The sequence below is a fragment of the Leuciscus leuciscus genome (genome assembly GCF_965113295.1).
Source record: "Leuciscus leuciscus genome assembly, chromosome: 1".
NCBI lineage: Eukaryota > Metazoa > Chordata > Actinopteri > Cypriniformes > Leuciscidae > Leuciscus > Leuciscus leuciscus.
In genome coordinates, this window is record NC_138725.1 from 50,086,101 (window position 1) to 50,099,360 (window position 13,260).

General features: G+C 37.7%; 3 long non-coding RNA genes across 4 annotated transcripts; 2 read left to right on the plus strand and 1 right to left on the minus strand.

The window, feature by feature from the left end:
- The first annotated feature begins 794 nt into the window (after positions 1-794).
- LOC309476194 lies at positions 795-1,878 on the plus strand. 2 transcript variants are annotated; one of them, XR_014197958.1, is made up of 3 exons: positions 1,236-1,253; positions 1,371-1,463; positions 1,572-1,878. It is a non-coding gene; the product is annotated as an uncharacterized lncRNA (long non-coding RNA). The 2 variants fall into 2 exon arrangements; XR_014197957.1 differs by having other exon boundaries at positions 795-1,463.
- A 1,415-nt stretch (positions 1,879-3,293) lies between these two features.
- On the plus strand, positions 3,294-6,669 carry LOC309476290. The gene is made up of 4 exons (XR_014197992.1): positions 3,294-3,782; positions 3,877-4,925; positions 5,014-6,263; positions 6,344-6,669. It is a non-coding gene; the product is annotated as an uncharacterized lncRNA (long non-coding RNA).
- A 296-nt stretch (positions 6,670-6,965) lies between these two features.
- Positions 6,966-11,556, minus strand: LOC309476283. Its single transcript, XR_014197991.1, has 3 exons — positions 10,200-11,556; positions 9,973-10,110; positions 6,966-7,101 (listed from the first exon to the last, which is right to left on the minus strand). It is a non-coding gene; the product is annotated as an uncharacterized lncRNA (long non-coding RNA).
- Positions 11,557-13,260: the final 1,704 nt, after the last annotated feature.

Consider the following 13,260-nt stretch of genomic DNA (forward strand, 5'->3'; position numbering starts at 1 on the left):
TTTATGCTAAAGCTCTGATTGCTAATTGTAAAACTGTGTGACGGGTGTTTGCCCATGTGATGAGTCAGTGTGCATATTTGAATGGCAGTGTGTTCCTTGTGAAAACAAGAGATTTTCTGCATGAAAATTGTGCCAAAAGCAGAGAATTGTGTGTAGTGTTTTGAAAAAAGTGTGTTTTAGAACTGCAATTTGAGTGTAAAGCAGGAATTGTGCTTGTAGTTTAGCAGAATTGGTTCAGGGGGTTGGTGAATGAGTTACATGTTGTGGTCATTGTGTCTCAAGTACCAGAAAATGTGTGTAAACAATCGAGAAAAACTGTAATGATTTGAGTTTCCTGTTCAGGAGACAGAACACGTTCCCGACCGCCTTGTGTTGGTAATCTTTCAGTTCTGCCAAACAAATAGTAAAATACTGTTAATACAAAGTAGGTATACATTTCCTATATACATGAAGCATACTTTACAGTATTTTTACAGTCCTACAGAACAGTCCACAGGCAATACTGTACTACTGTACTCATTGAGTACTGTATTGATATGTAGTACTGCAATTTTCTAGTGAGAGTAGATTTCTTACCTATTCTCATTTCGGAAAGTCCGGATGATGGATGCCACAGTGTATCTGCTCAAATTTGGCTGTACTCTTTGCCCAGCCTCCCTCATTGTTAGACCATGGTTGACCACATGATCAACCAAAGTGGCTCGGATCTCATCAGAGATTACGGTCCTTGGCCGTCCTCGTCCTCGTCCTCGTCCTCCTCGTCCTCCTCCTCCTCCATATTTTCATTAGTCTGCACAATTGGTGTCATGTGGTGTTGGTGAATTTATTTTTACACTTTCTGTGTAAATGCTAAAAGTGTTTTAGGTTGAGCACAGGAGTGTTTAACTGATTCATACAGAGTCAGACCATATGATGGTTGTGTTTATGTTATGACAACAAAATAAGGTTTTTATAAGACATTGTATAGTTTTGACAAAAGTGTTTCATTTTGCAAATGATCTGAGGTGTTGTGCTAATTGTGTGTAGTGTTTTGACAAACCGGGCCCTGTTTTCAAAATTGTGCTTAAGCAATTGAAAAAAACTGTAACAGAGTGTGCAGGTGCTTCCTAACCATACATGTTACAGCAAGACTTTTTCATCATTAAAGAAAACATTTATTTAAAATAAAGTTCATCCTGCAATAATTTCAACATTTTTGTTGTTTGAGCATATAGAGGCCATTAGCTCTGATGAAAGTTGGATCTATGTTCAGTGTAATTGACAATTCACAAATATGTAAAAACTTTTTGAATGAATAAAATAGAACATTTGAACATACTGATATGTGCAGAACTGTATGCAAATATTCTTTCTCCTCCTCTTTGTTTTAGTATTAAGGGGAAAAGAAACAGCTTACTCTCTCACTTCTCAAACCATGGTCTCCTCATCTCTCTGGTTGTTTCTGCTGCTAGCAGCCGTCTCTCGTAAGTCTTCATAGTTTCTATAGAAATATTTCATAATAAAAATGTATTATATGGTTATACAAAATGTTTCCATGTCTCTAAGATGTCAGGCCATATTTGTTTTCCCAGGTGTCCACTGTGTTGAACTGACCCAGACTGAATCTATGGTCTTAAGGCCTGGTCAGGTTTTGTCACTGTCCTGTAAGATCTCTGGATATTCAGTGACTGACAGCAGCTACTGCACTGGCTTCATACGACAGCCTGCAGGAAAAGCTCTGGAATGGGTCGGAGAGATATGTGGTAGCGGTAGCACATATTACAGTGATAAACTGAAAAGTAGATTTCAAGTTACCAGAGACTCTTCCAGCAGCACAGTGACTCTACAAGGACAGAATATGCAGACTGAGGACACATCTGTATATTTCTGCGCCAGAGAGTCACAGTGACACAAACCACAAGCAGCTTTGTTCAAAAACATCTTGAATGAAAAGAGCAAGAGAAAGTTCCCCTACAGTAGGAATACAAAAATAACTTTTCCAAAAGATTTTTTTTCTGAATGTAATAACTATATATAGCCTATATATATATATAATTTAATTGTACAAGTTTGAAACATCAGTGTTTGCAGCCCAACAAACGTTTGAGAAATGAGCTGCAGACCGGTCTTTGTTGGTGTAACCTAAGACAGTCATGTTGGTTCAGTTAGATTAAATAATATTTTTTAATCTAAACTTAAATGCAACTAGTTCGTTAGAAGCCACATGAAATATATCGTTCATGTCATGACTTCTAATGAACTGGTTATGACCCCTTTTTGTTGCTGTGTGAAGTCACAGTAAAGTTATTAATCTCTAATGAGAATACTGCTGATATTACAATAGAGGGCACTGTCTGCCTTTGTGATGCCCAGTCCAGCAGATCAGATACTGTAGTATTAATGTAAATGGCCTTTTTATTTTTCTCTTGCTACATTTTCAAGCAATGAAACATACTGCTAATTTTAAAACTTTTTTTAAAACATTGAAAAATCCCAACAAAACAGTCAAAACACACACACACACACACGCACACGCACACGCACACTCACACGCACACGCACACGCACACGCACACACACACACACACACACACACACACACACACACACACACACACACACACACACACACACACACACACACACACACACACACACACACACACACACACACACACACACACACACACACACTCATCTTTTTAGCAGCTGTGATGCCAGCTAGTACTGTGTGTTTATGCTGATAATTAATATTCAACATTGTTAGCTTATTCAATAACAAGACAGGCACTGTTACAGGTATTGTTGCTGAAACCAGATCAGACAATCTGATGATACAATAAAAATGTATTGCAATTCACTGATATGGGGAGAAAAGCAAATGTTTCTGATGTAGGCTCAACAGAAACGTATATACAGTATATATATATATACACATGAATATATACATATGCATACATACAATACACATGTGTAGATATATTATATATTTATAAACAGAAATTCAAGATCACTGGGTGTTGGTCATCAGTAAATGAATGTGGCATTTAAATGGCAGTGTTTCCCAAATGAAACAAAAGAGCTGTTAGTTTTTAATGATGTGTCTAATGTAGAGAACTGTGAGATATTTTTTTAATTTGCAAACTGAGTGTAAAGCGTATAATGTGCTTGCAGTTTTGCAGACTTGGTCTGAAGAGAAGGAACATGAGTGAATGGTTTCAGTGAGTGGGCCTCAAGATCCACAAAAAAAAATAATAAAAAGTATATAAAATAATAATAATTAAAACATTAATGTTGGTAATGTTTATGTAAAAGGCCTGATATATTCAAATAATGCAAGCATGAGAAAAAAAGAGCTAAATTCTTTCAAATCAGATTTTGCTCTCATTAAATCCTAAGTTTTGCATGATTCAGAGTGATACTGTAATAATTCCATCAAAGAATACTTCCTTCATTTTATATTTTGATAGTTTAAATCACTTCAATCATTATAATCTGTTTGTATTTTCTGCTAATGGACTTCAAATAAATAATGACTGACATCATCAAATTAAAAACTAAAAGGCTTGGACAGTGTGATGCCTTTTCATGTAATCCCAATATTCATGTTTGAGCATGTGAAGTTGGTTAGTTACTCTGTATGTTTATGTAAATCATCAGTTGCATATATTTAAACAGCAGGCATGAGTCAGTTTATACATTCCTCTGATCACTAGAGGGAGGGAAGAACCGCTTCAGTCCATTCAAACTGTGCCGTGAAACCATGATCTCTTTATCTTTAGTGTTTCTGGCTGTAGTATCCTGTAAGTTTAGTCGACTTTTCTGTGTGATACATCATTTTGTTGCAAAAAAACGTGTATGCTATTTTACTAACAGGTATTATTTCATTTGATACAGGTATTGATTCATATGAACTCACTCAGCCTGAGTCTCTGACTGTCCGTCCTGATGCCACTCTAACTATCAGCTGTAAAGTCTCCTATTCAGTTACTAGCGAGAATACAGCCTGGATTCGTCAGCCTGCAGGAAAAGCTCTGGAATGGATTGGAGTGATCTGGAGTGGTGGAGGCTTAGCCTACAAGGATTCACTGAAAAGCAAGTTCAGCATCACCAGAGACACCTCCAGTAACACAATAACACTGCAGGGAAATAATATGCAAGCTCAAGACACAGCTGTGTATTATTGTGCCAGAGAATCACAGTGACAAACGCCAACAGCCTCCCTGTACAAAAACATCATCATAACACAAATAAAGGCATTTAATATATTAAAATTAATTACAATCCTTAAAAAAACATATTACACTCGTTCTTAAAAGTGTGAGATTTTGTGGTTCTCCTTACATTTTGTATTACAACCATGATGACTAACAAACACTTACAAAAACTAGATAGATAGATTTTTGGAATACTTTTATTTACTCTGCAATGCAAAATAGGTAATAATAAAGCATGTGAATTCTAAAATGTTTAGAATTTAAAATATGGATCCAACATTGTTGACATGCACCTGTTCCCACATCAGATTACTCACTTTTTTCGATTCTCTTTTCTGTTGATTCAGTTCAATTCAAGAATGAATATATCATGTTATCTAGTTGACACTGCAAACAGCAGGAGCACATGTGTGGATGTGACACAATCAACAAACAAAAAATGAAATGAAGAAAATATACATTTCTTAATTTGTGTCCCATTTACAGAGGATTCTGTATTAAACATAACGGTGAACGGAAAGGTGTATGTTCACATTCACGTCATACTGTTCTTAAATACTTTGGCCCTTCAGTCATGATTGTACCTTGTGACCCTCCCAATGCAAATCAAAACAATCCTGTATGTTTGCTTAGTATTTATGTGCTTCTGATTGGATCTGGAGCGTTACATCACCACTTTCAAGATGAAGAATTTACTCTGCTTATTGCTGCTCTCATTCAGCGTATACCGTGAGTTTTCTCATGAGACACATTTCTATTATCAGCTCTAATACATATATATTTCAAATGAAATCAGTCTTTTCAATCTTCCTTTTAGGTATAAAATGTCAAAATATGGAGTCCATTGAAAGCACGGTTCAGAAAAAGCCTGGAGAAACTCTGACTCTGTCCTGTAGAGGATCTGGGTTCAGCTTTGACTGCTGTACTATGCACTGGATCAGACAACAAGCTGGAAAACCTCTTGTGTGGATGGGCCTGGGCTACAGTTCGGGAAGTGGACACAAGGCAGAATCCTTTAAGGAAAGACTTGAAATCAGCAGAGATGATTCGAAAAGCATGATGTATCTGAAACTGTCCGGACTGACAGAAGAGGACTCAGCTGTGTATTTCTGTGCAAAACAAGCACTGTGACACTAACGTATGTGAAAATGATACAAAAACTGGTTTAGAAAGACATGACACACTTATAGTCTAAAACTGCAGTTCTCAATTTTGTCAGTAGGATGCAGTGCAATACAAGAAGTAAAGTCGTCCACAGTGACTCACAGTCACAGAATGCTTTTTTTCTTTTTACTTCTCAAAACTTTATCAGGCACTCTATTAACAATCAAGATATATTGCTTATGGTTCATCTTCACTGGATAAACACTTCACAAACACTTTTATTTTATTAGTCTTTCTCCTTTAAGTGCACGTAAGCTACATATATATATACAGTATATACATATATATAATTTATGAATTTAAGCACTTAGCTACAGATATGTTAATTCATATATTCAGTTCGTATATCATATATACAGTCAAGCCAAAAATTATTCAGACACCAGATATAATATTTTACTAGTGGGTGCAGGACGTTATAATTTATATCTTAATGCACTAATTTAATAAATCTCCTGTCAATAATTGTTTGGAATTTTTAGAGGACATTTTCTCAATAAAAAAAAAGAAAGGGTTTTATGACAGCCATGCACCATTTAAATTATTATATCTTGACAATGGTTTGAAACATGATTATTAGCCTGTATGTCATTAGACAGCAAGCATAGACTTTCCATTTTCATTCCATGTAATAAAATCAATGTTTTCAGGCCACAATGATTTAAAATGATTCTAGCCTACTGATTTTTATTAATAAATTATTGTTTTGACATAATTTAACTAAAGAAAAAAAGCAACAACTAATACATGTGTTTATGTAAATTTTTTGCCTGAGATATAACCAGTGGACACGAGTCAGTTCATCTGATCTCTAGAGGAAGGGAAGAACTATTCCTTTTCATTCAGTCTGTCACGTCACCATGTTCTCTGCAGTTTCAGTCTTGCTTCTGGCAAGTGTAAACTGTAAGTTTTTTATACAATTTTCTTGCAGATTTAGATGAAGCTTGTTAACAATCATTTATGATTATTATTTTTCCCAACAGGTATTGATTCATATGAACTCACTCAGCCTGAGTCTCTGACTGTCCGTCCTGATGCCACTCTAACTATCAGCTGTAAAGTCTCCTATTCAGTTACTAGCTCTGGTACAGGCTGGATTCGTCAGCCTGCAGGAAAAGCTCTGGAATGGATTGGATTGATCTGGAGTGATGGAGATTTATTCTACAAGGATTCACTGAAAAGCAAGTTCAGCATCACCAGAGACACCTCCAGTAACACAATAACACTGCAGGGAAATAATATGCAAGCTCAAGACACAGCTGTGTATTATTGTGCCAGACGTACACAGTGACAGACGCAAACAGCCTCCCCGTACAAAAACATCTTCATATTCACATTAGGGTATTTATCATTTTGTCCTCAAAGGTTCACAACCGATATTCACAAAATGTTCATCATTCACAGCTGATATTCATTTGATGACATTAAAATGTATATACACCAAATCATTTGTAAAAACAAGAATTACCTAATAAATACTTTGTAAACTGTCATTAACAGAAACTAATACAGCATTATTTGTATCAACAAAAAGTCAATATTTCAGGCCATGACTCCATCAGCTCTTGCATCACTTTGCTTTCATCGCTTGTCAGTAAAGTTCTGTTTTGATAGAGCTTGTTTTGACCCAGTGTTACTGTTGTCTCAGAGGAAGGATTGGAGTTTGCAGCCACTGTTTGAGCACTTAGAGTCTCATCCACAGATCTGTGTCCGCCAATGAACTGAAGTGCTTATTCTGTTTCTGTGTGCATGGAGTAGAAGCATAATATTGATTAAGTATGAAAGATAAAATTAAAAATGGGTATTCAGGTCAAAACAACTCAAAATGATTTTACTGATATTCTACAAATGTTTGTATTTGGAAATTATTATCTTTGATGTCATTAAACAGGAAAAAAATATATATGTAAAGCAACAGCAACTAATACAAATGTATATGTAAATGTTTTGTTTCTTATTCAACTAGTGGACATGAGACAGATCATCTGATCTCTAGAGGAAGGGAAGAACTGTTCCTTTTCATTCAGTCTGTCCTGAAAACATCACCATGTTCTCTGCAGTTTTAGTCTTGCTTCTGGCAAGTGTAAACTGTACGTTTTTTTGAACATACAATTTTCTTGCAGATTTAGATGAAGCTTGTTAATAATCATTTTGTATGATTATTATTTTCCCCAACAGGTATTGATTCATATGAACTCACTCAGCCTGAGTCTCTGACTGTCCGTCCTGATGCCACTCTAACTAACAGCTGTAAAGTCTCCTATTCAGTTACTAGCTATCATACAGCCTGGATTCGTCAGCCTGCAGGAAAAGCTCTGGAATGGATCGGATTGATCTGGAGTGATGGAGATTTATCCTACAAGGATTCACTGAAAAGCAAGTTCAGCATCACCAGAGACACCTCCAGTAACACAATAACACTGCAGGGAAATAATATGCAAGCTCAAGACACAGCTGTGTATTATTGTGCCAGAGAATCACAGTGACAAACACCAACAGCCTCCCTGTACAAAAACTTAAATTAGGGTATTCATCATGTTTTTCATTAACAACAGATAACAGATTTACAGAACAAGAGATTTATGTTTCAATAGGAAGTCATTAAAATCAATAATCTCTTATATCTGTCACATTGGCTTTGCTTCCCACATGAAAAAAACCTATATGAGGATATATGCGCATATATGAAACCTATATGCAGTTTATATGCACATATATGCTGCATATATACAGCATATATGCACATATATGATAATATATATATGCTGCATATATGCGTATATATGCCACATATAGGCAAAATTGAGGTGCATATATGTGCATATACAGGCCATTTAGGTCTCCTGTATTGCTTCTTTATATCCACGTATAAGCCCTATATGTACATACAAGATATGTCTCCTATATAGCTCATGGCTGGTCATAGCTCATATCTCACTTTGGCAACTGTCATATGATGCCTAGCTCAGATAGGCACATCAATTCGAAGCTCACGGAGCTGAGAAGATCAAAAAGATAAATTGTTTTTTTTTTCTGTTCAGTTTTTTGTCTTATTTTTGTTCTTGTACTATTTGATTGTTCTTAAGTAAATAAATAATGTAAATTTCTACATTTTGGGCTTTTATTTATGTTGCCTATGGATTTTAATAATTTTACTAATATATGGGTAAACATACAGGTGCATATATAGGTGAATATATACTGTAGGTGCATATATACGTGCATATATGTACCTATATAGGTACATGTATGCACAAATATATATGTACACATATATGTACATATATGTGCATATATGTACATATAATATAGGAAAACGGCCAATTTTATATATGTCACATACACTCACCTAAAGGATTATTAGGAACACCATACTAATACTGTGTTTGACCCCCTTTCGCCTCTAGAACTGCCTTAATTCTACGTGGCATTGATTCAACAAGGTGCTGAAAGCATTCTTTAGAAATGTTGGCCCATATTGATAGGATAGCATCTTGCAGTTGATGGAGATTTGTGGGATGCACATCCAGGGCACGAAGCTCCCGTTCCACCACATCCCAAAGATGCTCTATTGGGTTGAGATCTGGTGACTGTGGGGGCCATTTTAGTACAGTGAACTCATTGTCATGTTCAAGAAACCAATTTGAAATGATTCGAGCTTTGTGACATGGTGCATTATCCTGCTGGATGTAGCCATCAGAGGATGGGTACATGGTGGTCATAAAGGGATGGACATGGTCAGAAACAATGCTCAGGTAGGCCGTGGCATTTAAACGATGCCCAATTGGCACTAAGGGGCCTAAAGTGTGCCAAGAAAACATCCCCCACACCACTACACCACCACCACCAGCCTGCACAGTGGTAACAAGGCATGATGGATCCATGTTCTCATTCTGTTTACGCCAAATTCTGACTCTACCATCTGAATGTCTCAACAGAAATCGAGACTCATTAGACCAGGCAACATTTTTCCAGTCTTCAACTGTCCAATTTTGGTGAGCTCGTGCAAATTGTAGCCTCTTTTTCCTATTTGTAGTGGAGATGAGTGGTACCCAGTGGGGTCTTCTGCTGTTGTAGCCCATCCGCCTCAAGGTTGTGCGTGTTGTGGCTTCACAAATGCTTTGCTGCATACCTCGGTTGTAACGAGTGGTTATTTTAGTCAAAGTTGCTCTTCTATCAGCTTGAATCAGTCGGCCCATTCTCCTCTGACCTCTAGCATCAATAAGGCATTTTCGCCCACAGGACTGCCGCATACTGGATGTTTTTCCCTTTTCACACCATTCTTTGTAAACCCTGGAAATGGTTGTGCGTGAAAATCCCAGTAACTGAGCAGATTGTGAAATACTCAGACCGGCCCGTCTGGCACCAACAACCATGCCACGCTCAAAATTGCTTAAATCAGCTTTCTTTCCCATTCTGACATTCAGTTTGGAGTTCAGGAGATTGTCTTGACCAGGACCACACCCCTAAATGCATTGAAGCAACTGTTCAGAAATTGAACAGGTGTTCCTAATAATCTTTTAGGTGAGTGTATTTGGAATATGTGCCACATATATTTTTGACACTTTAAAATATATTTCAATATATTTATTTTGTGTATGGGACTCCAGACCTTTCCCAGGGCTCTGTCTGATCCAGTTTAGATAGAGATTGCTAAATGTAAATCCAGTTATTGTACATGTAAGTTTATGAGACTCTCCCAGTTTTTTAACCACTGTCTCAGACTGAGTGAATGTCTGACATTCAATACCTGTGGAAAAAGAAACAATATTAAATTTATGAAGATGTTATCATGTTAAATTGTTGCACTCATAATGATTATTCTATGCAGTGACTTACATGGTAAAACTGCCAGAATTACAAATACAAGAAACTTTTTAAACATGGTGTATGTTAAGTTTAAACCAGAAAGACAGACCTAGAGTTCAGATGTCTGGTTAGATCACTGAACAAGACATTGACACATTTAAAGTGGGAAGGTGATTTGCATATATTCAAATCAAAGAACTGGTGGTATGAAAGGCTGACATATGTTTGGTCCAGATTTAGATTTTAATGTTTGAGATCTGTATAAACATACCTTTATTTTTCTATTATTAGAGAACAAAGTCATTACTTTTATATTATAAAATATGAAATTACAAGAATATTATGTCTATATTTTTTAAATAAAACAGCATTGCGATTTTAAAATCACTAAAAACAATGTTGAAAAAAAATTAGATAGGCCTAAGATACATTTTTATCAATACGGTTGTAAGCGACTCATATCACACAGAAAGATTTTAGTTCATTGACTGACATAAATCTGTGGTGTTGAAACAGTGTCTAAAAACTCTAACACACTGTGAAAAAAAGCCATCAATACAGAACTTTATTGACCAAAAGGCAGAGCCATAAAATCATCAAAATATTCCTTCGAGTCTGGCTTAGGCAAAGGCACAACAGAATTAACCATCACGTCTCCGAGCAACACACACACTTACTACTTCCTGAATGAATCAGTGTTTTTGAACGAATCAGTTAAATGAATGACTTATGAATGATTCACTCAGAAACTTGTCGCCACCTACTGGCGTAACGCTTTATCCTGCAGAAAGAATCGCGGCTCTCCCACACCAAGGCAAACTAGTCCGTCTGGATCGAGGAAACACATGACAAAATGGAAATCAAATTCGACGAACAGCATATATTTTGTATAATTTGAACGAGCAAACATATAGTTAATTATTATCTTTATTTCTCTTCCAAAAACATGAAATTATTTCCACAGAATAAACAAACTGCTTTCTAACAGAGTGTGCAGGTGCTTCCTAACCATACATGTTACAGCAAGACTTTTTCATCATTAATGTCATGATTCTGCCATCTAGTCTTTAATTTTCCCTGGTCTTGAGGCAGGATCATGACAGACCCATGTTTTATGTGTAAGCACATGGCCATTTGTTTGGGCTGTGTGCTTGCGTTTTCTCGTCATGTAACCCCGCCCACTTGTTACCCTCGTTTAGTCATCATTGCTTTACCCTTGTCACCTGTTTCCCTCATTAGTTTCTCCCTATTTTATCCCCTTGTGTTTGCTGTCCTGTGCCGGTTCATTGTCATTCATTATGTGAAACCAACCGTGAGTAACCTGTTGAAAGTCTTGTGAAGAGTTTGATCCTGTCTTAGCTGTTAGTTTATTGTTCAGTTTTCTGTCTGAGTCGGGCGTTTTTTCCACTGGGTTCGTTTGCTGCGGTCCGAACCCGAGTGCGCTAGTTCCCGGCGCCCCCCGCAGCGTTGGTCTGGTTTCACACTCAATTAGTTGTATCGAACCCAGGTGCGTTTGCAGTGATCTTACGTCATCGCAAACGCACACGGAAAACGCATGGAGAATACAACTCGACTGAGCATAGCTGTAATTTGTCTGTTTTTTTGGTGCTATTATGCGCAACATAGTGAGAGACAACTACGTTTATGTTCATTACATGGTGTAATTCAGCACATATCCAGGGGACGCCGTGTTTCACAACGTTCCCCTGCCACTCATGGTTGTCGTGTGTGAGGAAACAATGATATCAACAGTGATACGCATGCGCGGGATACTATACTTCCTGAACAAGCGCGCACCCGAGTCCGTGTTGCTTGCACATTAACGCGGACCGCGCCACGGTTCGGGAGCAACCGAGCTCAGACCACCTCCTCCAGGTAGTCTCGGGTTCGGTACTCTAGTGCGCACCCGGGTCCGATGACAGCGTTCACATTAGCGATTTTTCATGCGAACCGTGCCCCGGTCCGCACTAAACTGCCAGTGTGAAAGCGCCCTTAGACTAGTGTTGTCAGGCACGGATTAACGCACGGGCCTACTGGGCACTTGCCCAGGGCACTGGGCCAGCAGGGGGCCATGTCAAATTTACTGTGTCTATTCTTTTCAAATAATTATTTTTATTTTATTTTTATTTTCAGTAAAATTGTGTTAAATATTGAGGAATAATGTGATTATTTTTTTGCAGTTGCAAAGTATTAAATCAAATAAATAATTTTAATGTATTGCTGCGCTGTTGAGAGGGACATCTATTGGCGAGTGAAAAGCGTTGCGTAATATAAAAGTCACGCGTAGAAGACGGTTACTCAAAAACCAAAACAAAAATGAGTTTAAAACCACAACCAAGTGGATCAATGAAAAGAAAGCACAAAAAGAACAAAGAAGCAAGAGAAGCTCAATTACTACAAAAGCTACCAACAATCTCCAGCTTTTTTAAAAATGCAAACACTGTTGATGCTAACAACAACAACGTTTCTGCTGCTTCAAGTGAAGATGGTGCTAGCACAACTAACCGTGATAGCAGCGATACTGAGCCGGCCTGTGATTACTACAACCCGCCGGCGCTGCCTCAGCCACCGTCACCATCACCATCACCATCACAATGTCAGGATGATCACACTAAGAGTAAGACAGATGATGATGACCACCTGTTTTGGGAGACAAACAACGACCCCGCATTGTGGGGAGATATAAAAAGGGATTCGGTGAGAAATATTCTTATTAACAGAGGGGCTGCCGCTTTCCATAACCGAAGCTCAAAATATACTTCTTCCGTAAGGGATAGCGGTCTGGGTGGCAAGACTCGCTCCCTTACAAATGATTTATTAAACACTCACTTACCAAACGGCCAGATTTTGCCACGAGAGTGGCTTTTATACTCTCCATCAACGGGACAGGTGTTCTGCTATTCTTGCAAACTTTTCTCGTCCAAAAGACACGCCTTTACAGATGGATTCAGTGACTGGAAGCACCCAGAACGGATTTCTGAACATGAGAGGAGCCCAGGCCATATGTCCTGTATGCTAGCCTTATTACATAGATCTAAAAACACTCAGGCGATTGACTCAGCTCTGGTCAAACAAATTGCTGGAGAGAGGG